Source organism: Danio rerio, chromosome 4 (assembly GCF_052040795.2).
Source record: "Danio rerio strain M-AB ecotype USA chromosome 4, GRCz13ab, whole genome shotgun sequence".
In the NCBI taxonomy this organism is placed as follows: domain Eukaryota; kingdom Metazoa; phylum Chordata; class Actinopteri; order Cypriniformes; family Danionidae; genus Danio; species Danio rerio.
The window spans coordinates 67969274-67982500 of record NC_141024.2 but is presented as its reverse complement, the minus strand read 5'-3'; the positions used below and the strand labels follow the sequence as shown (position 1 = coordinate 67982500).

General features: G+C 52.0%; 1 protein-coding gene and 75 non-coding genes across 82 annotated transcripts in view; all 76 read left to right on the top strand.

Moving 5' to 3' along the window:
• The window catches only part of LOC141382917 (5S ribosomal RNA), a 119-nt gene extending 25 nt beyond the window's left edge, over positions 1 to 94 (top strand). Inside the window, exon 1 of the ribosomal RNA XR_015487838.1 lies at positions 1 to 94. This exon is cut by the window's left edge and continues 25 nt beyond it. This is a non-coding gene — a ribosomal RNA (5S ribosomal RNA).
• LOC147845236 (uncharacterized) overlaps positions 1 to 13227 on the top strand; it is a 934973-nt gene that overhangs the window by 650600 nt on the left and 271146 nt on the right. The gene's annotated exons all lie outside the window — the stretch shown is intronic.
• On the top strand, positions 153 to 271 carry LOC141382916 (5S ribosomal RNA). The gene has a single exon (XR_015487837.1). It is a non-coding gene; the product is annotated as a 5S ribosomal RNA (ribosomal RNA).
• On the top strand, positions 330 to 448 carry LOC141382915 (5S ribosomal RNA). The gene has a single exon (XR_015487836.1). It is a non-coding gene; the product is annotated as a 5S ribosomal RNA (ribosomal RNA).
• Positions 507 to 625, top strand: LOC137492378 (5S ribosomal RNA). The gene has a single exon (XR_015487835.1). It is a non-coding gene; the product is annotated as a 5S ribosomal RNA (ribosomal RNA).
• Positions 684 to 802, top strand: LOC141382914 (5S ribosomal RNA). Its single transcript, XR_015487834.1, has one exon. It is a non-coding gene; the product is annotated as a 5S ribosomal RNA (ribosomal RNA).
• Positions 861 to 979, top strand: LOC141382913 (5S ribosomal RNA). Its single transcript, XR_015487833.1, has one exon. It is a non-coding gene; the product is annotated as a 5S ribosomal RNA (ribosomal RNA).
• On the top strand, positions 1038 to 1156 carry LOC141383689 (5S ribosomal RNA). Its single transcript, XR_015489204.2, has one exon. It is a non-coding gene; the product is annotated as a 5S ribosomal RNA (ribosomal RNA).
• On the top strand, positions 1215 to 1333 carry LOC141382912 (5S ribosomal RNA). The gene has a single exon (XR_015487832.1). It is a non-coding gene; the product is annotated as a 5S ribosomal RNA (ribosomal RNA).
• LOC141382911 (5S ribosomal RNA) lies at positions 1392 to 1510 on the top strand. The gene has a single exon (XR_015487830.1). It is a non-coding gene; the product is annotated as a 5S ribosomal RNA (ribosomal RNA).
• LOC141382910 (5S ribosomal RNA) lies at positions 1569 to 1687 on the top strand. Its single transcript, XR_015487829.1, has one exon. It is a non-coding gene; the product is annotated as a 5S ribosomal RNA (ribosomal RNA).
• Positions 1746 to 1864, top strand: LOC141383408 (5S ribosomal RNA). The gene has a single exon (XR_015488670.2). It is a non-coding gene; the product is annotated as a 5S ribosomal RNA (ribosomal RNA).
• LOC137492387 (5S ribosomal RNA) lies at positions 1923 to 2041 on the top strand. The gene has a single exon (XR_015487828.1). It is a non-coding gene; the product is annotated as a 5S ribosomal RNA (ribosomal RNA).
• LOC141383308 (5S ribosomal RNA) lies at positions 2100 to 2218 on the top strand. The gene has a single exon (XR_015488505.2). It is a non-coding gene; the product is annotated as a 5S ribosomal RNA (ribosomal RNA).
• LOC141383543 (5S ribosomal RNA) lies at positions 2277 to 2395 on the top strand. The gene has a single exon (XR_015488854.2). It is a non-coding gene; the product is annotated as a 5S ribosomal RNA (ribosomal RNA).
• LOC141383068 (5S ribosomal RNA) lies at positions 2454 to 2572 on the top strand. Its single transcript, XR_015488165.2, has one exon. It is a non-coding gene; the product is annotated as a 5S ribosomal RNA (ribosomal RNA).
• On the top strand, positions 2631 to 2749 carry LOC141383338 (5S ribosomal RNA). The gene has a single exon (XR_015488576.2). It is a non-coding gene; the product is annotated as a 5S ribosomal RNA (ribosomal RNA).
• Positions 2808 to 2926, top strand: LOC137492392 (5S ribosomal RNA). Its single transcript, XR_015487827.1, has one exon. It is a non-coding gene; the product is annotated as a 5S ribosomal RNA (ribosomal RNA).
• LOC141382909 (5S ribosomal RNA) lies at positions 2985 to 3103 on the top strand. Its single transcript, XR_015487826.1, has one exon. It is a non-coding gene; the product is annotated as a 5S ribosomal RNA (ribosomal RNA).
• Positions 3162 to 3280, top strand: LOC141383355 (5S ribosomal RNA). Its single transcript, XR_015488608.2, has one exon. It is a non-coding gene; the product is annotated as a 5S ribosomal RNA (ribosomal RNA).
• On the top strand, positions 3339 to 3457 carry LOC137492396 (5S ribosomal RNA). Its single transcript, XR_015487824.1, has one exon. It is a non-coding gene; the product is annotated as a 5S ribosomal RNA (ribosomal RNA).
• LOC137492397 (5S ribosomal RNA) lies at positions 3516 to 3634 on the top strand. The gene has a single exon (XR_015488058.2). It is a non-coding gene; the product is annotated as a 5S ribosomal RNA (ribosomal RNA).
• LOC141382908 (5S ribosomal RNA) lies at positions 3693 to 3811 on the top strand. Its single transcript, XR_015487823.1, has one exon. It is a non-coding gene; the product is annotated as a 5S ribosomal RNA (ribosomal RNA).
• Positions 3870 to 3988, top strand: LOC137492399 (5S ribosomal RNA). Its single transcript, XR_015487822.1, has one exon. It is a non-coding gene; the product is annotated as a 5S ribosomal RNA (ribosomal RNA).
• LOC141383451 (5S ribosomal RNA) lies at positions 4047 to 4165 on the top strand. The gene has a single exon (XR_015488793.2). It is a non-coding gene; the product is annotated as a 5S ribosomal RNA (ribosomal RNA).
• LOC137492401 (5S ribosomal RNA) lies at positions 4224 to 4342 on the top strand. The gene has a single exon (XR_015489097.2). It is a non-coding gene; the product is annotated as a 5S ribosomal RNA (ribosomal RNA).
• LOC141382907 (5S ribosomal RNA) lies at positions 4401 to 4519 on the top strand. The gene has a single exon (XR_015487821.1). It is a non-coding gene; the product is annotated as a 5S ribosomal RNA (ribosomal RNA).
• Positions 4578 to 4696, top strand: LOC141382906 (5S ribosomal RNA). Its single transcript, XR_015487820.1, has one exon. It is a non-coding gene; the product is annotated as a 5S ribosomal RNA (ribosomal RNA).
• LOC137492405 (5S ribosomal RNA) lies at positions 4755 to 4873 on the top strand. The gene has a single exon (XR_015488626.2). It is a non-coding gene; the product is annotated as a 5S ribosomal RNA (ribosomal RNA).
• LOC137492406 (5S ribosomal RNA) lies at positions 4932 to 5050 on the top strand. The gene has a single exon (XR_015487818.1). It is a non-coding gene; the product is annotated as a 5S ribosomal RNA (ribosomal RNA).
• LOC137492407 (5S ribosomal RNA) lies at positions 5109 to 5227 on the top strand. The gene has a single exon (XR_015488733.2). It is a non-coding gene; the product is annotated as a 5S ribosomal RNA (ribosomal RNA).
• Positions 5286 to 5404, top strand: LOC137492408 (5S ribosomal RNA). Its single transcript, XR_015487817.1, has one exon. It is a non-coding gene; the product is annotated as a 5S ribosomal RNA (ribosomal RNA).
• Positions 5463 to 5581, top strand: LOC137492409 (5S ribosomal RNA). The gene has a single exon (XR_015487815.1). It is a non-coding gene; the product is annotated as a 5S ribosomal RNA (ribosomal RNA).
• Positions 5640 to 5758, top strand: LOC137492410 (5S ribosomal RNA). The gene has a single exon (XR_015487814.1). It is a non-coding gene; the product is annotated as a 5S ribosomal RNA (ribosomal RNA).
• LOC137492411 (5S ribosomal RNA) lies at positions 5817 to 5935 on the top strand. The gene has a single exon (XR_015487813.1). It is a non-coding gene; the product is annotated as a 5S ribosomal RNA (ribosomal RNA).
• LOC141383134 (5S ribosomal RNA) lies at positions 5994 to 6112 on the top strand. The gene has a single exon (XR_015488057.2). It is a non-coding gene; the product is annotated as a 5S ribosomal RNA (ribosomal RNA).
• Positions 6171 to 6289, top strand: LOC141383133 (5S ribosomal RNA). The gene has a single exon (XR_015488084.2). It is a non-coding gene; the product is annotated as a 5S ribosomal RNA (ribosomal RNA).
• On the top strand, positions 6348 to 6466 carry LOC141382905 (5S ribosomal RNA). Its single transcript, XR_015487812.1, has one exon. It is a non-coding gene; the product is annotated as a 5S ribosomal RNA (ribosomal RNA).
• On the top strand, positions 6525 to 6643 carry LOC141382904 (5S ribosomal RNA). The gene has a single exon (XR_015487811.1). It is a non-coding gene; the product is annotated as a 5S ribosomal RNA (ribosomal RNA).
• On the top strand, positions 6702 to 6820 carry LOC141383662 (5S ribosomal RNA). Its single transcript, XR_015489096.2, has one exon. It is a non-coding gene; the product is annotated as a 5S ribosomal RNA (ribosomal RNA).
• On the top strand, positions 6879 to 6997 carry LOC141382903 (5S ribosomal RNA). Its single transcript, XR_015487810.1, has one exon. It is a non-coding gene; the product is annotated as a 5S ribosomal RNA (ribosomal RNA).
• On the top strand, positions 7056 to 7174 carry LOC141382902 (5S ribosomal RNA). The gene has a single exon (XR_015487809.1). It is a non-coding gene; the product is annotated as a 5S ribosomal RNA (ribosomal RNA).
• LOC141382901 (5S ribosomal RNA) lies at positions 7233 to 7351 on the top strand. Its single transcript, XR_015487808.1, has one exon. It is a non-coding gene; the product is annotated as a 5S ribosomal RNA (ribosomal RNA).
• On the top strand, positions 7410 to 7528 carry LOC141382900 (5S ribosomal RNA). Its single transcript, XR_015487806.1, has one exon. It is a non-coding gene; the product is annotated as a 5S ribosomal RNA (ribosomal RNA).
• On the top strand, positions 7587 to 7705 carry LOC141383434 (5S ribosomal RNA). Its single transcript, XR_015488732.2, has one exon. It is a non-coding gene; the product is annotated as a 5S ribosomal RNA (ribosomal RNA).
• On the top strand, positions 7764 to 7882 carry LOC141383067 (5S ribosomal RNA). Its single transcript, XR_015488052.2, has one exon. It is a non-coding gene; the product is annotated as a 5S ribosomal RNA (ribosomal RNA).
• LOC141382899 (5S ribosomal RNA) lies at positions 7941 to 8059 on the top strand. Its single transcript, XR_015487804.1, has one exon. It is a non-coding gene; the product is annotated as a 5S ribosomal RNA (ribosomal RNA).
• LOC141383489 (5S ribosomal RNA) lies at positions 8118 to 8236 on the top strand. Its single transcript, XR_015488751.2, has one exon. It is a non-coding gene; the product is annotated as a 5S ribosomal RNA (ribosomal RNA).
• On the top strand, positions 8295 to 8413 carry LOC141383431 (5S ribosomal RNA). Its single transcript, XR_015488689.2, has one exon. It is a non-coding gene; the product is annotated as a 5S ribosomal RNA (ribosomal RNA).
• LOC141383652 (5S ribosomal RNA) lies at positions 8472 to 8590 on the top strand. Its single transcript, XR_015489149.2, has one exon. It is a non-coding gene; the product is annotated as a 5S ribosomal RNA (ribosomal RNA).
• Positions 8649 to 8767, top strand: LOC141383520 (5S ribosomal RNA). The gene has a single exon (XR_015488800.2). It is a non-coding gene; the product is annotated as a 5S ribosomal RNA (ribosomal RNA).
• Positions 8826 to 8944, top strand: LOC141382898 (5S ribosomal RNA). Its single transcript, XR_015487803.1, has one exon. It is a non-coding gene; the product is annotated as a 5S ribosomal RNA (ribosomal RNA).
• LOC141382897 (5S ribosomal RNA) lies at positions 9003 to 9121 on the top strand. Its single transcript, XR_015487802.1, has one exon. It is a non-coding gene; the product is annotated as a 5S ribosomal RNA (ribosomal RNA).
• On the top strand, positions 9180 to 9298 carry LOC141382896 (5S ribosomal RNA). Its single transcript, XR_015487801.1, has one exon. It is a non-coding gene; the product is annotated as a 5S ribosomal RNA (ribosomal RNA).
• LOC141382895 (5S ribosomal RNA) lies at positions 9357 to 9475 on the top strand. Its single transcript, XR_015487800.1, has one exon. It is a non-coding gene; the product is annotated as a 5S ribosomal RNA (ribosomal RNA).
• Positions 9534 to 9652, top strand: LOC141383337 (5S ribosomal RNA). The gene has a single exon (XR_015488575.2). It is a non-coding gene; the product is annotated as a 5S ribosomal RNA (ribosomal RNA).
• LOC141382894 (5S ribosomal RNA) lies at positions 9711 to 9829 on the top strand. The gene has a single exon (XR_015487799.1). It is a non-coding gene; the product is annotated as a 5S ribosomal RNA (ribosomal RNA).
• Positions 9888 to 10006, top strand: LOC141382893 (5S ribosomal RNA). The gene has a single exon (XR_015487798.1). It is a non-coding gene; the product is annotated as a 5S ribosomal RNA (ribosomal RNA).
• On the top strand, positions 10065 to 10183 carry LOC141382892 (5S ribosomal RNA). Its single transcript, XR_015487797.1, has one exon. It is a non-coding gene; the product is annotated as a 5S ribosomal RNA (ribosomal RNA).
• Positions 10242 to 10360, top strand: LOC141382891 (5S ribosomal RNA). The gene has a single exon (XR_015487796.1). It is a non-coding gene; the product is annotated as a 5S ribosomal RNA (ribosomal RNA).
• LOC141382890 (5S ribosomal RNA) lies at positions 10419 to 10537 on the top strand. Its single transcript, XR_015487793.1, has one exon. It is a non-coding gene; the product is annotated as a 5S ribosomal RNA (ribosomal RNA).
• LOC141382889 (5S ribosomal RNA) lies at positions 10596 to 10714 on the top strand. Its single transcript, XR_015487792.1, has one exon. It is a non-coding gene; the product is annotated as a 5S ribosomal RNA (ribosomal RNA).
• Positions 10773 to 10891, top strand: LOC141382888 (5S ribosomal RNA). Its single transcript, XR_015487791.1, has one exon. It is a non-coding gene; the product is annotated as a 5S ribosomal RNA (ribosomal RNA).
• Positions 10950 to 11068, top strand: LOC141382887 (5S ribosomal RNA). The gene has a single exon (XR_015487790.1). It is a non-coding gene; the product is annotated as a 5S ribosomal RNA (ribosomal RNA).
• On the top strand, positions 11127 to 11245 carry LOC141382886 (5S ribosomal RNA). The gene has a single exon (XR_015487789.1). It is a non-coding gene; the product is annotated as a 5S ribosomal RNA (ribosomal RNA).
• On the top strand, positions 11304 to 11422 carry LOC141382885 (5S ribosomal RNA). The gene has a single exon (XR_015487788.1). It is a non-coding gene; the product is annotated as a 5S ribosomal RNA (ribosomal RNA).
• On the top strand, positions 11481 to 11599 carry LOC141382884 (5S ribosomal RNA). Its single transcript, XR_015487787.1, has one exon. It is a non-coding gene; the product is annotated as a 5S ribosomal RNA (ribosomal RNA).
• On the top strand, positions 11658 to 11776 carry LOC141382883 (5S ribosomal RNA). Its single transcript, XR_015487786.1, has one exon. It is a non-coding gene; the product is annotated as a 5S ribosomal RNA (ribosomal RNA).
• On the top strand, positions 11835 to 11953 carry LOC141382881 (5S ribosomal RNA). Its single transcript, XR_015487785.1, has one exon. It is a non-coding gene; the product is annotated as a 5S ribosomal RNA (ribosomal RNA).
• On the top strand, positions 12012 to 12130 carry LOC141382880 (5S ribosomal RNA). The gene has a single exon (XR_015487784.1). It is a non-coding gene; the product is annotated as a 5S ribosomal RNA (ribosomal RNA).
• Positions 12189 to 12307, top strand: LOC141382879 (5S ribosomal RNA). Its single transcript, XR_015487781.1, has one exon. It is a non-coding gene; the product is annotated as a 5S ribosomal RNA (ribosomal RNA).
• On the top strand, positions 12366 to 12484 carry LOC141382878 (5S ribosomal RNA). The gene has a single exon (XR_015487780.1). It is a non-coding gene; the product is annotated as a 5S ribosomal RNA (ribosomal RNA).
• On the top strand, positions 12543 to 12661 carry LOC141382877 (5S ribosomal RNA). Its single transcript, XR_015487779.1, has one exon. It is a non-coding gene; the product is annotated as a 5S ribosomal RNA (ribosomal RNA).
• On the top strand, positions 12720 to 12838 carry LOC141382876 (5S ribosomal RNA). The gene has a single exon (XR_015487778.1). It is a non-coding gene; the product is annotated as a 5S ribosomal RNA (ribosomal RNA).
• On the top strand, positions 12897 to 13015 carry LOC141382875 (5S ribosomal RNA). Its single transcript, XR_015487777.1, has one exon. It is a non-coding gene; the product is annotated as a 5S ribosomal RNA (ribosomal RNA).
• LOC141382874 (5S ribosomal RNA) lies at positions 13074 to 13192 on the top strand. The gene has a single exon (XR_015487776.1). It is a non-coding gene; the product is annotated as a 5S ribosomal RNA (ribosomal RNA).

Here is a 13227-nt window from a genome sequence, read left to right as displayed (position 1 = left end):
TGCCCGATCTCATCTGAACTCGGAAGTAAAGCAGGGTCGGGCCTGGTTAGTACTTGGATGGGAGACCGCCTGGGAATACCAGGTGCTGTAAGCTTTTCGAAGTGCTTCATTTGGCAGCTGCTTTAAATAGCCAACGCTTGACAGCCTCTTTCGCTTACGGCCATACCACCCTGGAAATGCCCGATCTCATCTGAACTCGGAAGTAAAGCAGGGTCGGGCCTGGTTAGTACTTGGATGGGAGACCGCCTGGGAATACCAGGTGCTGTAAGCTTTTCGAAGTGCTTCATTTGGCAGCTGCTTTAAATAGCCAACGCTTGACAGCCTCTTTCGCTTACGGCCATACCACCCTGGAAATGCCCGATCTCATCTGAACTCGGAAGTAAAGCAGGGTCGGGCCTGGTTAGTACTTGGATGGGAGACCGCCTGGGAATACCAGGTGCTGTAAGCTTTTCGAAGTGCTTCATTTGGCAGCTGCTTTAAATAGCCAACGCTTGACAGCCTCTTTCGCTTACGGCCATACCACCCTGGAAATGCCCGATCTCATCTGAACTCGGAAGTAAAGCAGGGTCGGGCCTGGTTAGTACTTGGATGGGAGACCGCCTGGGAATACCAGGTGCTGTAAGCTTTTCGAAGTGCTTCATTTGGCAGCTGCTTTAAATAGCCAACGCTTGACAGCCTCTTTCGCTTACGGCCATACCACCCTGGAAATGCCCGATCTCATCTGAACTCGGAAGTAAAGCAGGGTCGGGCCTGGTTAGTACTTGGATGGGAGACCGCCTGGGAATACCAGGTGCTGTAAGCTTTTCGAAGTGCTTCATTTGGCAGCTGCTTTAAATAGCCAACGCTTGACAGCCTCTTTCGCTTACGGCCATACCACCCTGGAAATGCCCGATCTCATCTGAACTCGGAAGTAAAGCAGGGTCGGGCCTGGTTAGTACTTGGATGGGAGACCGCCTGGGAATACCAGGTGCTGTAAGCTTTTCGAAGTGCTTCATTTGGCAGCTGCTTTAAATAGCCAACGCTTGACAGCCTCTTTCGCTTACGGCCATACCACCCTGGAAATGCCCGATCTCATCTGAACTCGGAAGTAAAGCAGGGTCGGGCCTGGTTAGTACTTGGATGGGAGACCGCCTGGGAATACCAGGTGCTGTAAGCTTTTCGAAGTGCTTCATTTGGCAGCTGCTTTAAATAGCCAACGCTTGACAGCCTCTTTCGCTTACGGCCATACCACCCTGGAAATGCCCGATCTCATCTGAACTCGGAAGTAAAGCAGGGTCGGGCCTGGTTAGTACTTGGATGGGAGACCGCCTGGGAATACCAGGTGCTGTAAGCTTTTCGAAGTGCTTCATTTGGCAGCTGCTTTAAATAGCCAACGCTTGACAGCCTCTTTCGCTTACGGCCATACCACCCTGGAAATGCCCGATCTCATCTGAACTCGGAAGTAAAGCAGGGTCGGGCCTGGTTAGTACTTGGATGGGAGACCGCCTGGGAATACCAGGTGCTGTAAGCTTTTCGAAGTGCTTCATTTGGCAGCTGCTTTAAATAGCCAACGCTTGACAGCCTCTTTCGCTTACGGCCATACCACCCTGGAAATGCCCGATCTCATCTGAACTCGGAAGTAAAGCAGGGTCGGGCCTGGTTAGTACTTGGATGGGAGACCGCCTGGGAATACCAGGTGCTGTAAGCTTTTCGAAGTGCTTCATTTGGCAGCTGCTTTAAATAGCCAACGCTTGACAGCCTCTTTCGCTTACGGCCATACCACCCTGGAAATGCCCGATCTCATCTGAACTCGGAAGTAAAGCAGGGTCGGGCCTGGTTAGTACTTGGATGGGAGACCGCCTGGGAATACCAGGTGCTGTAAGCTTTTCGAAGTGCTTCATTTGGCAGCTGCTTTAAATAGCCAACGCTTGACAGCCTCTTTCGCTTACGGCCATACCACCCTGGAAATGCCCGATCTCATCTGAACTCGGAAGTAAAGCAGGGTCGGGCCTGGTTAGTACTTGGATGGGAGACCGCCTGGGAATACCAGGTGCTGTAAGCTTTTCGAAGTGCTTCATTTGGCAGCTGCTTTAAATAGCCAACGCTTGACAGCCTCTTTCGCTTACGGCCATACCACCCTGGAAATGCCCGATCTCATCTGAACTCGGAAGTAAAGCAGGGTCGGGCCTGGTTAGTACTTGGATGGGAGACCGCCTGGGAATACCAGGTGCTGTAAGCTTTTCGAAGTGCTTCATTTGGCAGCTGCTTTAAATAGCCAACGCTTGACAGCCTCTTTCGCTTACGGCCATACCACCCTGGAAATGCCCGATCTCATCTGAACTCGGAAGTAAAGCAGGGTCGGGCCTGGTTAGTACTTGGATGGGAGACCGCCTGGGAATACCAGGTGCTGTAAGCTTTTCGAAGTGCTTCATTTGGCAGCTGCTTTAAATAGCCAACGCTTGACAGCCTCTTTCGCTTACGGCCATACCACCCTGGAAATGCCCGATCTCATCTGAACTCGGAAGTAAAGCAGGGTCGGGCCTGGTTAGTACTTGGATGGGAGACCGCCTGGGAATACCAGGTGCTGTAAGCTTTTCGAAGTGCTTCATTTGGCAGCTGCTTTAAATAGCCAACGCTTGACAGCCTCTTTCGCTTACGGCCATACCACCCTGGAAATGCCCGATCTCATCTGAACTCGGAAGTAAAGCAGGGTCGGGCCTGGTTAGTACTTGGATGGGAGACCGCCTGGGAATACCAGGTGCTGTAAGCTTTTCGAAGTGCTTCATTTGGCAGCTGCTTTAAATAGCCAACGCTTGACAGCCTCTTTCGCTTACGGCCATACCACCCTGGAAATGCCCGATCTCATCTGAACTCGGAAGTAAAGCAGGGTCGGGCCTGGTTAGTACTTGGATGGGAGACCGCCTGGGAATACCAGGTGCTGTAAGCTTTTCGAAGTGCTTCATTTGGCAGCTGCTTTAAATAGCCAACGCTTGACAGCCTCTTTCGCTTACGGCCATACCACCCTGGAAATGCCCGATCTCATCTGAACTCGGAAGTAAAGCAGGGTCGGGCCTGGTTAGTACTTGGATGGGAGACCGCCTGGGAATACCAGGTGCTGTAAGCTTTTCGAAGTGCTTCATTTGGCAGCTGCTTTAAATAGCCAACGCTTGACAGCCTCTTTCGCTTACGGCCATACCACCCTGGAAATGCCCGATCTCATCTGAACTCGGAAGTAAAGCAGGGTCGGGCCTGGTTAGTACTTGGATGGGAGACCGCCTGGGAATACCAGGTGCTGTAAGCTTTTCGAAGTGCTTCATTTGGCAGCTGCTTTAAATAGCCAACGCTTGACAGCCTCTTTCGCTTACGGCCATACCACCCTGGAAATGCCCGATCTCATCTGAACTCGGAAGTAAAGCAGGGTCGGGCCTGGTTAGTACTTGGATGGGAGACCGCCTGGGAATACCAGGTGCTGTAAGCTTTTCGAAGTGCTTCATTTGGCAGCTGCTTTAAATAGCCAACGCTTGACAGCCTCTTTCGCTTACGGCCATACCACCCTGGAAATGCCCGATCTCATCTGAACTCGGAAGTAAAGCAGGGTCGGGCCTGGTTAGTACTTGGATGGGAGACCGCCTGGGAATACCAGGTGCTGTAAGCTTTTCGAAGTGCTTCATTTGGCAGCTGCTTTAAATAGCCAACGCTTGACAGCCTCTTTCGCTTACGGCCATACCACCCTGGAAATGCCCGATCTCATCTGAACTCGGAAGTAAAGCAGGGTCGGGCCTGGTTAGTACTTGGATGGGAGACCGCCTGGGAATACCAGGTGCTGTAAGCTTTTCGAAGTGCTTCATTTGGCAGCTGCTTTAAATAGCCAACGCTTGACAGCCTCTTTCGCTTACGGCCATACCACCCTGGAAATGCCCGATCTCATCTGAACTCGGAAGTAAAGCAGGGTCGGGCCTGGTTAGTACTTGGATGGGAGACCGCCTGGGAATACCAGGTGCTGTAAGCTTTTCGAAGTGCTTCATTTGGCAGCTGCTTTAAATAGCCAACGCTTGACAGCCTCTTTCGCTTACGGCCATACCACCCTGGAAATGCCCGATCTCATCTGAACTCGGAAGTAAAGCAGGGTCGGGCCTGGTTAGTACTTGGATGGGAGACCGCCTGGGAATACCAGGTGCTGTAAGCTTTTCGAAGTGCTTCATTTGGCAGCTGCTTTAAATAGCCAACGCTTGACAGCCTCTTTCGCTTACGGCCATACCACCCTGGAAATGCCCGATCTCATCTGAACTCGGAAGTAAAGCAGGGTCGGGCCTGGTTAGTACTTGGATGGGAGACCGCCTGGGAATACCAGGTGCTGTAAGCTTTTCGAAGTGCTTCATTTGGCAGCTGCTTTAAATAGCCAACGCTTGACAGCCTCTTTCGCTTACGGCCATACCACCCTGGAAATGCCCGATCTCATCTGAACTCGGAAGTAAAGCAGGGTCGGGCCTGGTTAGTACTTGGATGGGAGACCGCCTGGGAATACCAGGTGCTGTAAGCTTTTCGAAGTGCTTCATTTGGCAGCTGCTTTAAATAGCCAACGCTTGACAGCCTCTTTCGCTTACGGCCATACCACCCTGGAAATGCCCGATCTCATCTGAACTCGGAAGTAAAGCAGGGTCGGGCCTGGTTAGTACTTGGATGGGAGACCGCCTGGGAATACCAGGTGCTGTAAGCTTTTCGAAGTGCTTCATTTGGCAGCTGCTTTAAATAGCCAACGCTTGACAGCCTCTTTCGCTTACGGCCATACCACCCTGGAAATGCCCGATCTCATCTGAACTCGGAAGTAAAGCAGGGTCGGGCCTGGTTAGTACTTGGATGGGAGACCGCCTGGGAATACCAGGTGCTGTAAGCTTTTCGAAGTGCTTCATTTGGCAGCTGCTTTAAATAGCCAACGCTTGACAGCCTCTTTCGCTTACGGCCATACCACCCTGGAAATGCCCGATCTCATCTGAACTCGGAAGTAAAGCAGGGTCGGGCCTGGTTAGTACTTGGATGGGAGACCGCCTGGGAATACCAGGTGCTGTAAGCTTTTCGAAGTGCTTCATTTGGCAGCTGCTTTAAATAGCCAACGCTTGACAGCCTCTTTCGCTTACGGCCATACCACCCTGGAAATGCCCGATCTCATCTGAACTCGGAAGTAAAGCAGGGTCGGGCCTGGTTAGTACTTGGATGGGAGACCGCCTGGGAATACCAGGTGCTGTAAGCTTTTCGAAGTGCTTCATTTGGCAGCTGCTTTAAATAGCCAACGCTTGACAGCCTCTTTCGCTTACGGCCATACCACCCTGGAAATGCCCGATCTCATCTGAACTCGGAAGTAAAGCAGGGTCGGGCCTGGTTAGTACTTGGATGGGAGACCGCCTGGGAATACCAGGTGCTGTAAGCTTTTCGAAGTGCTTCATTTGGCAGCTGCTTTAAATAGCCAACGCTTGACAGCCTCTTTCGCTTACGGCCATACCACCCTGGAAATGCCCGATCTCATCTGAACTCGGAAGTAAAGCAGGGTCGGGCCTGGTTAGTACTTGGATGGGAGACCGCCTGGGAATACCAGGTGCTGTAAGCTTTTCGAAGTGCTTCATTTGGCAGCTGCTTTAAATAGCCAACGCTTGACAGCCTCTTTCGCTTACGGCCATACCACCCTGGAAATGCCCGATCTCATCTGAACTCGGAAGTAAAGCAGGGTCGGGCCTGGTTAGTACTTGGATGGGAGACCGCCTGGGAATACCAGGTGCTGTAAGCTTTTCGAAGTGCTTCATTTGGCAGCTGCTTTAAATAGCCAACGCTTGACAGCCTCTTTCGCTTACGGCCATACCACCCTGGAAATGCCCGATCTCATCTGAACTCGGAAGTAAAGCAGGGTCGGGCCTGGTTAGTACTTGGATGGGAGACCGCCTGGGAATACCAGGTGCTGTAAGCTTTTCGAAGTGCTTCATTTGGCAGCTGCTTTAAATAGCCAACGCTTGACAGCCTCTTTCGCTTACGGCCATACCACCCTGGAAATGCCCGATCTCATCTGAACTCGGAAGTAAAGCAGGGTCGGGCCTGGTTAGTACTTGGATGGGAGACCGCCTGGGAATACCAGGTGCTGTAAGCTTTTCGAAGTGCTTCATTTGGCAGCTGCTTTAAATAGCCAACGCTTGACAGCCTCTTTCGCTTACGGCCATACCACCCTGGAAATGCCCGATCTCATCTGAACTCGGAAGTAAAGCAGGGTCGGGCCTGGTTAGTACTTGGATGGGAGACCGCCTGGGAATACCAGGTGCTGTAAGCTTTTCGAAGTGCTTCATTTGGCAGCTGCTTTAAATAGCCAACGCTTGACAGCCTCTTTCGCTTACGGCCATACCACCCTGGAAATGCCCGATCTCATCTGAACTCGGAAGTAAAGCAGGGTCGGGCCTGGTTAGTACTTGGATGGGAGACCGCCTGGGAATACCAGGTGCTGTAAGCTTTTCGAAGTGCTTCATTTGGCAGCTGCTTTAAATAGCCAACGCTTGACAGCCTCTTTCGCTTACGGCCATACCACCCTGGAAATGCCCGATCTCATCTGAACTCGGAAGTAAAGCAGGGTCGGGCCTGGTTAGTACTTGGATGGGAGACCGCCTGGGAATACCAGGTGCTGTAAGCTTTTCGAAGTGCTTCATTTGGCAGCTGCTTTAAATAGCCAACGCTTGACAGCCTCTTTCGCTTACGGCCATACCACCCTGGAAATGCCCGATCTCATCTGAACTCGGAAGTAAAGCAGGGTCGGGCCTGGTTAGTACTTGGATGGGAGACCGCCTGGGAATACCAGGTGCTGTAAGCTTTTCGAAGTGCTTCATTTGGCAGCTGCTTTAAATAGCCAACGCTTGACAGCCTCTTTCGCTTACGGCCATACCACCCTGGAAATGCCCGATCTCATCTGAACTCGGAAGTAAAGCAGGGTCGGGCCTGGTTAGTACTTGGATGGGAGACCGCCTGGGAATACCAGGTGCTGTAAGCTTTTCGAAGTGCTTCATTTGGCAGCTGCTTTAAATAGCCAACGCTTGACAGCCTCTTTCGCTTACGGCCATACCACCCTGGAAATGCCCGATCTCATCTGAACTCGGAAGTAAAGCAGGGTCGGGCCTGGTTAGTACTTGGATGGGAGACCGCCTGGGAATACCAGGTGCTGTAAGCTTTTCGAAGTGCTTCATTTGGCAGCTGCTTTAAATAGCCAACGCTTGACAGCCTCTTTCGCTTACGGCCATACCACCCTGGAAATGCCCGATCTCATCTGAACTCGGAAGTAAAGCAGGGTCGGGCCTGGTTAGTACTTGGATGGGAGACCGCCTGGGAATACCAGGTGCTGTAAGCTTTTCGAAGTGCTTCATTTGGCAGCTGCTTTAAATAGCCAACGCTTGACAGCCTCTTTCGCTTACGGCCATACCACCCTGGAAATGCCCGATCTCATCTGAACTCGGAAGTAAAGCAGGGTCGGGCCTGGTTAGTACTTGGATGGGAGACCGCCTGGGAATACCAGGTGCTGTAAGCTTTTCGAAGTGCTTCATTTGGCAGCTGCTTTAAATAGCCAACGCTTGACAGCCTCTTTCGCTTACGGCCATACCACCCTGGAAATGCCCGATCTCATCTGAACTCGGAAGTAAAGCAGGGTCGGGCCTGGTTAGTACTTGGATGGGAGACCGCCTGGGAATACCAGGTGCTGTAAGCTTTTCGAAGTGCTTCATTTGGCAGCTGCTTTAAATAGCCAACGCTTGACAGCCTCTTTCGCTTACGGCCATACCACCCTGGAAATGCCCGATCTCATCTGAACTCGGAAGTAAAGCAGGGTCGGGCCTGGTTAGTACTTGGATGGGAGACCGCCTGGGAATACCAGGTGCTGTAAGCTTTTCGAAGTGCTTCATTTGGCAGCTGCTTTAAATAGCCAACGCTTGACAGCCTCTTTCGCTTACGGCCATACCACCCTGGAAATGCCCGATCTCATCTGAACTCGGAAGTAAAGCAGGGTCGGGCCTGGTTAGTACTTGGATGGGAGACCGCCTGGGAATACCAGGTGCTGTAAGCTTTTCGAAGTGCTTCATTTGGCAGCTGCTTTAAATAGCCAACGCTTGACAGCCTCTTTCGCTTACGGCCATACCACCCTGGAAATGCCCGATCTCATCTGAACTCGGAAGTAAAGCAGGGTCGGGCCTGGTTAGTACTTGGATGGGAGACCGCCTGGGAATACCAGGTGCTGTAAGCTTTTCGAAGTGCTTCATTTGGCAGCTGCTTTAAATAGCCAACGCTTGACAGCCTCTTTCGCTTACGGCCATACCACCCTGGAAATGCCCGATCTCATCTGAACTCGGAAGTAAAGCAGGGTCGGGCCTGGTTAGTACTTGGATGGGAGACCGCCTGGGAATACCAGGTGCTGTAAGCTTTTCGAAGTGCTTCATTTGGCAGCTGCTTTAAATAGCCAACGCTTGACAGCCTCTTTCGCTTACGGCCATACCACCCTGGAAATGCCCGATCTCATCTGAACTCGGAAGTAAAGCAGGGTCGGGCCTGGTTAGTACTTGGATGGGAGACCGCCTGGGAATACCAGGTGCTGTAAGCTTTTCGAAGTGCTTCATTTGGCAGCTGCTTTAAATAGCCAACGCTTGACAGCCTCTTTCGCTTACGGCCATACCACCCTGGAAATGCCCGATCTCATCTGAACTCGGAAGTAAAGCAGGGTCGGGCCTGGTTAGTACTTGGATGGGAGACCGCCTGGGAATACCAGGTGCTGTAAGCTTTTCGAAGTGCTTCATTTGGCAGCTGCTTTAAATAGCCAACGCTTGACAGCCTCTTTCGCTTACGGCCATACCACCCTGGAAATGCCCGATCTCATCTGAACTCGGAAGTAAAGCAGGGTCGGGCCTGGTTAGTACTTGGATGGGAGACCGCCTGGGAATACCAGGTGCTGTAAGCTTTTCGAAGTGCTTCATTTGGCAGCTGCTTTAAATAGCCAACGCTTGACAGCCTCTTTCGCTTACGGCCATACCACCCTGGAAATGCCCGATCTCATCTGAACTCGGAAGTAAAGCAGGGTCGGGCCTGGTTAGTACTTGGATGGGAGACCGCCTGGGAATACCAGGTGCTGTAAGCTTTTCGAAGTGCTTCATTTGGCAGCTGCTTTAAATAGCCAACGCTTGACAGCCTCTTTCGCTTACGGCCATACCACCCTGGAAATGCCCGATCTCATCTGAACTCGGAAGTAAAGCAGGGTCGGGCCTGGTTAGTACTTGGATGGGAGACCGCCTGGGAATACCAGGTGCTGTAAGCTTTTCGAAGTGCTTCATTTGGCAGCTGCTTTAAATAGCCAACGCTTGACAGCCTCTTTCGCTTACGGCCATACCACCCTGGAAATGCCCGATCTCATCTGAACTCGGAAGTAAAGCAGGGTCGGGCCTGGTTAGTACTTGGATGGGAGACCGCCTGGGAATACCAGGTGCTGTAAGCTTTTCGAAGTGCTTCATTTGGCAGCTGCTTTAAATAGCCAACGCTTGACAGCCTCTTTCGCTTACGGCCATACCACCCTGGAAATGCCCGATCTCATCTGAACTCGGAAGTAAAGCAGGGTCGGGCCTGGTTAGTACTTGGATGGGAGACCGCCTGGGAATACCAGGTGCTGTAAGCTTTTCGAAGTGCTTCATTTGGCAGCTGCTTTAAATAGCCAACGCTTGACAGCCTCTTTCGCTTACGGCCATACCACCCTGGAAATGCCCGATCTCATCTGAACTCGGAAGTAAAGCAGGGTCGGGCCTGGTTAGTACTTGGATGGGAGACCGCCTGGGAATACCAGGTGCTGTAAGCTTTTCGAAGTGCTTCATTTGGCAGCTGCTTTAAATAGCCAACGCTTGACAGCCTCTTTCGCTTACGGCCATACCACCCTGGAAATGCCCGATCTCATCTGAACTCGGAAGTAAAGCAGGGTCGGGCCTGGTTAGTACTTGGATGGGAGACCGCCTGGGAATACCAGGTGCTGTAAGCTTTTCGAAGTGCTTCATTTGGCAGCTGCTTTAAATAGCCAACGCTTGACAGCCTCTTTCGCTTACGGCCATACCACCCTGGAAATGCCCGATCTCATCTGAACTCGGAAGTAAAGCAGGGTCGGGCCTGGTTAGTACTTGGATGGGAGACCGCCTGGGAATACCAGGTGCTGTAAGCTTTTCGAAGTGCTTCATTTGGCAGCTGCTTTAAATAGCCAACGCTTGACAGCCTCTTTCGCTTACGGCCATACCACCCTGGAAATGCCCGATCTCATCTGAACTCGGAAGTAAAGCAGGGTCGGGCCTGGTTAGTACTTGGATGGGAGACCGCCTGGGAATACCAGGTGCTGTAAGCTTTTCGAAGTGCTTCATTTGGCAGCTGCTTTAAATAGCCAACGCTTGACAGCCTCTTTCGCTTACGGCCATACCACCCTGGAAATGCCCGATCTCATCTGAACTCGGAAGTAAAGCAGGGTCGGGCCTGGTTAGTACTTGGATGGGAGACCGCCTGGGAATACCAGGTGCTGTAAGCTTTTCGAAGTGCTTCATTTGGCAGCTGCTTTAAATAGCCAACGCTTGACAGCCTCTTTCGCTTACGGCCATACCACCCTGGAAATGCCCGATCTCATCTGAACTCGGAAGTAAAGCAGGGTCGGGCCTGGTTAGTACTTGGATGGGAGACCGCCTGGGAATACCAGGTGCTGTAAGCTTTTCGAAGTGCTTCATTTGGCAGCTGCTTTAAATAGCCAACGCTTGACAGCCTCTTTCGCTTACGGCCATACCACCCTGGAAATGCCCGATCTCATCTGAACTCGGAAGTAAAGCAGGGTCGGGCCTGGTTAGTACTTGGATGGGAGACCGCCTGGGAATACCAGGTGCTGTAAGCTTTTCGAAGTGCTTCATTTGGCAGCTGCTTTAAATAGCCAACGCTTGACAGCCTCTTTCGCTTACGGCCATACCACCCTGGAAATGCCCGATCTCATCTGAACTCGGAAGTAAAGCAGGGTCGGGCCTGGTTAGTACTTGGATGGGAGACCGCCTGGGAATACCAGGTGCTGTAAGCTTTTCGAAGTGCTTCATTTGGCAGCTGCTTTAAATAGCCAACGCTTGACAGCCTCTTTCGCTTACGGCCATACCACCCTGGAAATGCCCGATCTCATCTGAACTCGGAAGTAAAGCAGGGTCGGGCCTGGTTAGTACTTGGATGGGAGACCGCCTGGGAATACCAGGTGCTGTAAGCTTTTCGAAGTGCTTCATTTGGCAGCTGCTTTAAATAGCCAACGCTTGACAGCCTCTTTCGCTTACGGCCATACCACCCTGGAAATGCCCGATCTCATCTGAACTCGGAAGTAAAGCAGGGTCGGGCCTGGTTAGTACTTGGATGGGAGACCGCCTGGGAATACCAGGTGCTGTAAGCTTTTCGAAGTGCTTCATTTGGCAGCTGCTTTAAATAGCCAACGCTTGACAGCCTCTTTCGCTTACGGCCATACCACCCTGGAAATGCCCGATCTCATCTGAACTCGGAAGTAAAGCAGGGTCGGGCCTGGTTAGTACTTGGATGGGAGACCGCCTGGGAATACCAGGTGCTGTAAGCTTTTCGAAGTGCTTCATTTGGCAGCTGCTTTAAATAGCCAACGCTTGACAGCCTCTTTCGCTTACGGCCATACCACCCTGGAAATGCCCGATCTCATCTGAACTCGGAAGTAAAGCAGGGTCGGGCCTGGTTAGTACTTGGATGGGAGACCGCCTGGGAATACCAGGTGCTGTAAGCTTTTCGAAGTGCTTCATTTGGCAGCTGCTTTAAATAGCCAACGCTTGACAGCCTCTTTCGCTTACGGCCATACCACCCTGGAAATGCCCGATCTCATCTGAACTCGGAAGTAAAGCAGGGTCGGGCCTGGTTAGTACTTGGATGGGAGACCGCCTGGGAATACCAGGTGCTGTAAGCTTTTCGAAGTGCTTCATTTGGCAGCTGCTTTAAATAGCCAACGCTTGACAGCCTCTTTCGCTTACGGCCATACCACCCTGGAAATGCCCGATCTCATCTGAACTCGGAAGTAAAGCAGGGTCGGGCCTGGTTAGTACTTGGATGGGAGACCGCCTGGGAATACCAGGTGCTGTAAGCTTTTCGAAGTGCTTCATTTGGCAGCTGCTTTAAATAGCCAACGCTTGACAGCCTCTTTCGCTTACGGCCATACCACCCTGGAAATGCCCGATCTCATCTGAACTCGGAAGTAAAGCAGGGTCGGGCCTGGTTAGTACTTGGATGGGAGACCGCCTGGGAATACCAGGTGCTGTAAGCTTTTCGAAGTGCTTCATTTGGCAGCTGCTTTAAATAGCCAACGCTTGACAGCCTCTTTCGCTTACGGCCATACCACCCTGGAAATGCCCGATCTCATCTGAACTCGGAAGTAAAGCAGGGTCGGGCCTGGTTAGTACTTGGATGGGAGACCGCCTGGGAATACCAGGTGCTGTAAGCTTTTCGAAGTGCTTCATTTGGCAGCTGCTTTAAATAGCCAACGCTTGACAGCCTCTTTCGCTTACGGCCATACCACCCTGGAAATGCCCGATCTCATCTGAACTCGGAAGTAAAGCAGGGTCGGGCCTGGTTAGTACTTGGATGGGAGACCGCCTGGGAATACCAGGTGCTGTAAGCTTTTCGAAGTGCTTCATTTGGCAGCTGCTTTAAATAGCCAACGCTTGACAGCCTCTTTCGCTTACGGCCATACCACCCTGGAAATGCCCGATCTCATCTGAACTCGGAAGTAAAGCAGGGTCGGGCCTGGTTAGTACTTGGATGGGAGACCGCCTGGGAATACCAGGTGCTGTAAGCTTTTCGAAGTGCTTCATTTGGCAGCTGCTTTAAATAGCCAACGCTTGACAGCCTCTTTCGCTTACGGCCATACCACCCTGGAAATGCCCGATCTCATCTGAACTCGGAAGTAAAGCAGGGTCGGGCCTGGTTAGTACTTGGATGGGAGACCGCCTGGGAATACCAGGTGCTGTAAGCTTTTCGAAGTGCTTCATTTGGCAGCTGCTTTAAATAGCCAACGCTTGACAGCCTCTTTCGCTTACGGCCATACCACCCTGGAAATGCCCGATCTCATCTGAACTCGGAAGTAAAGCAGGGTCGGGCCTGGTTAGTACTTGGATGGGAGACCGCCTGGGAATACCAGGTGCTGTAAGCTTTTCGAAGTGCTTCATTTGGCAGCTGCTTTAAATA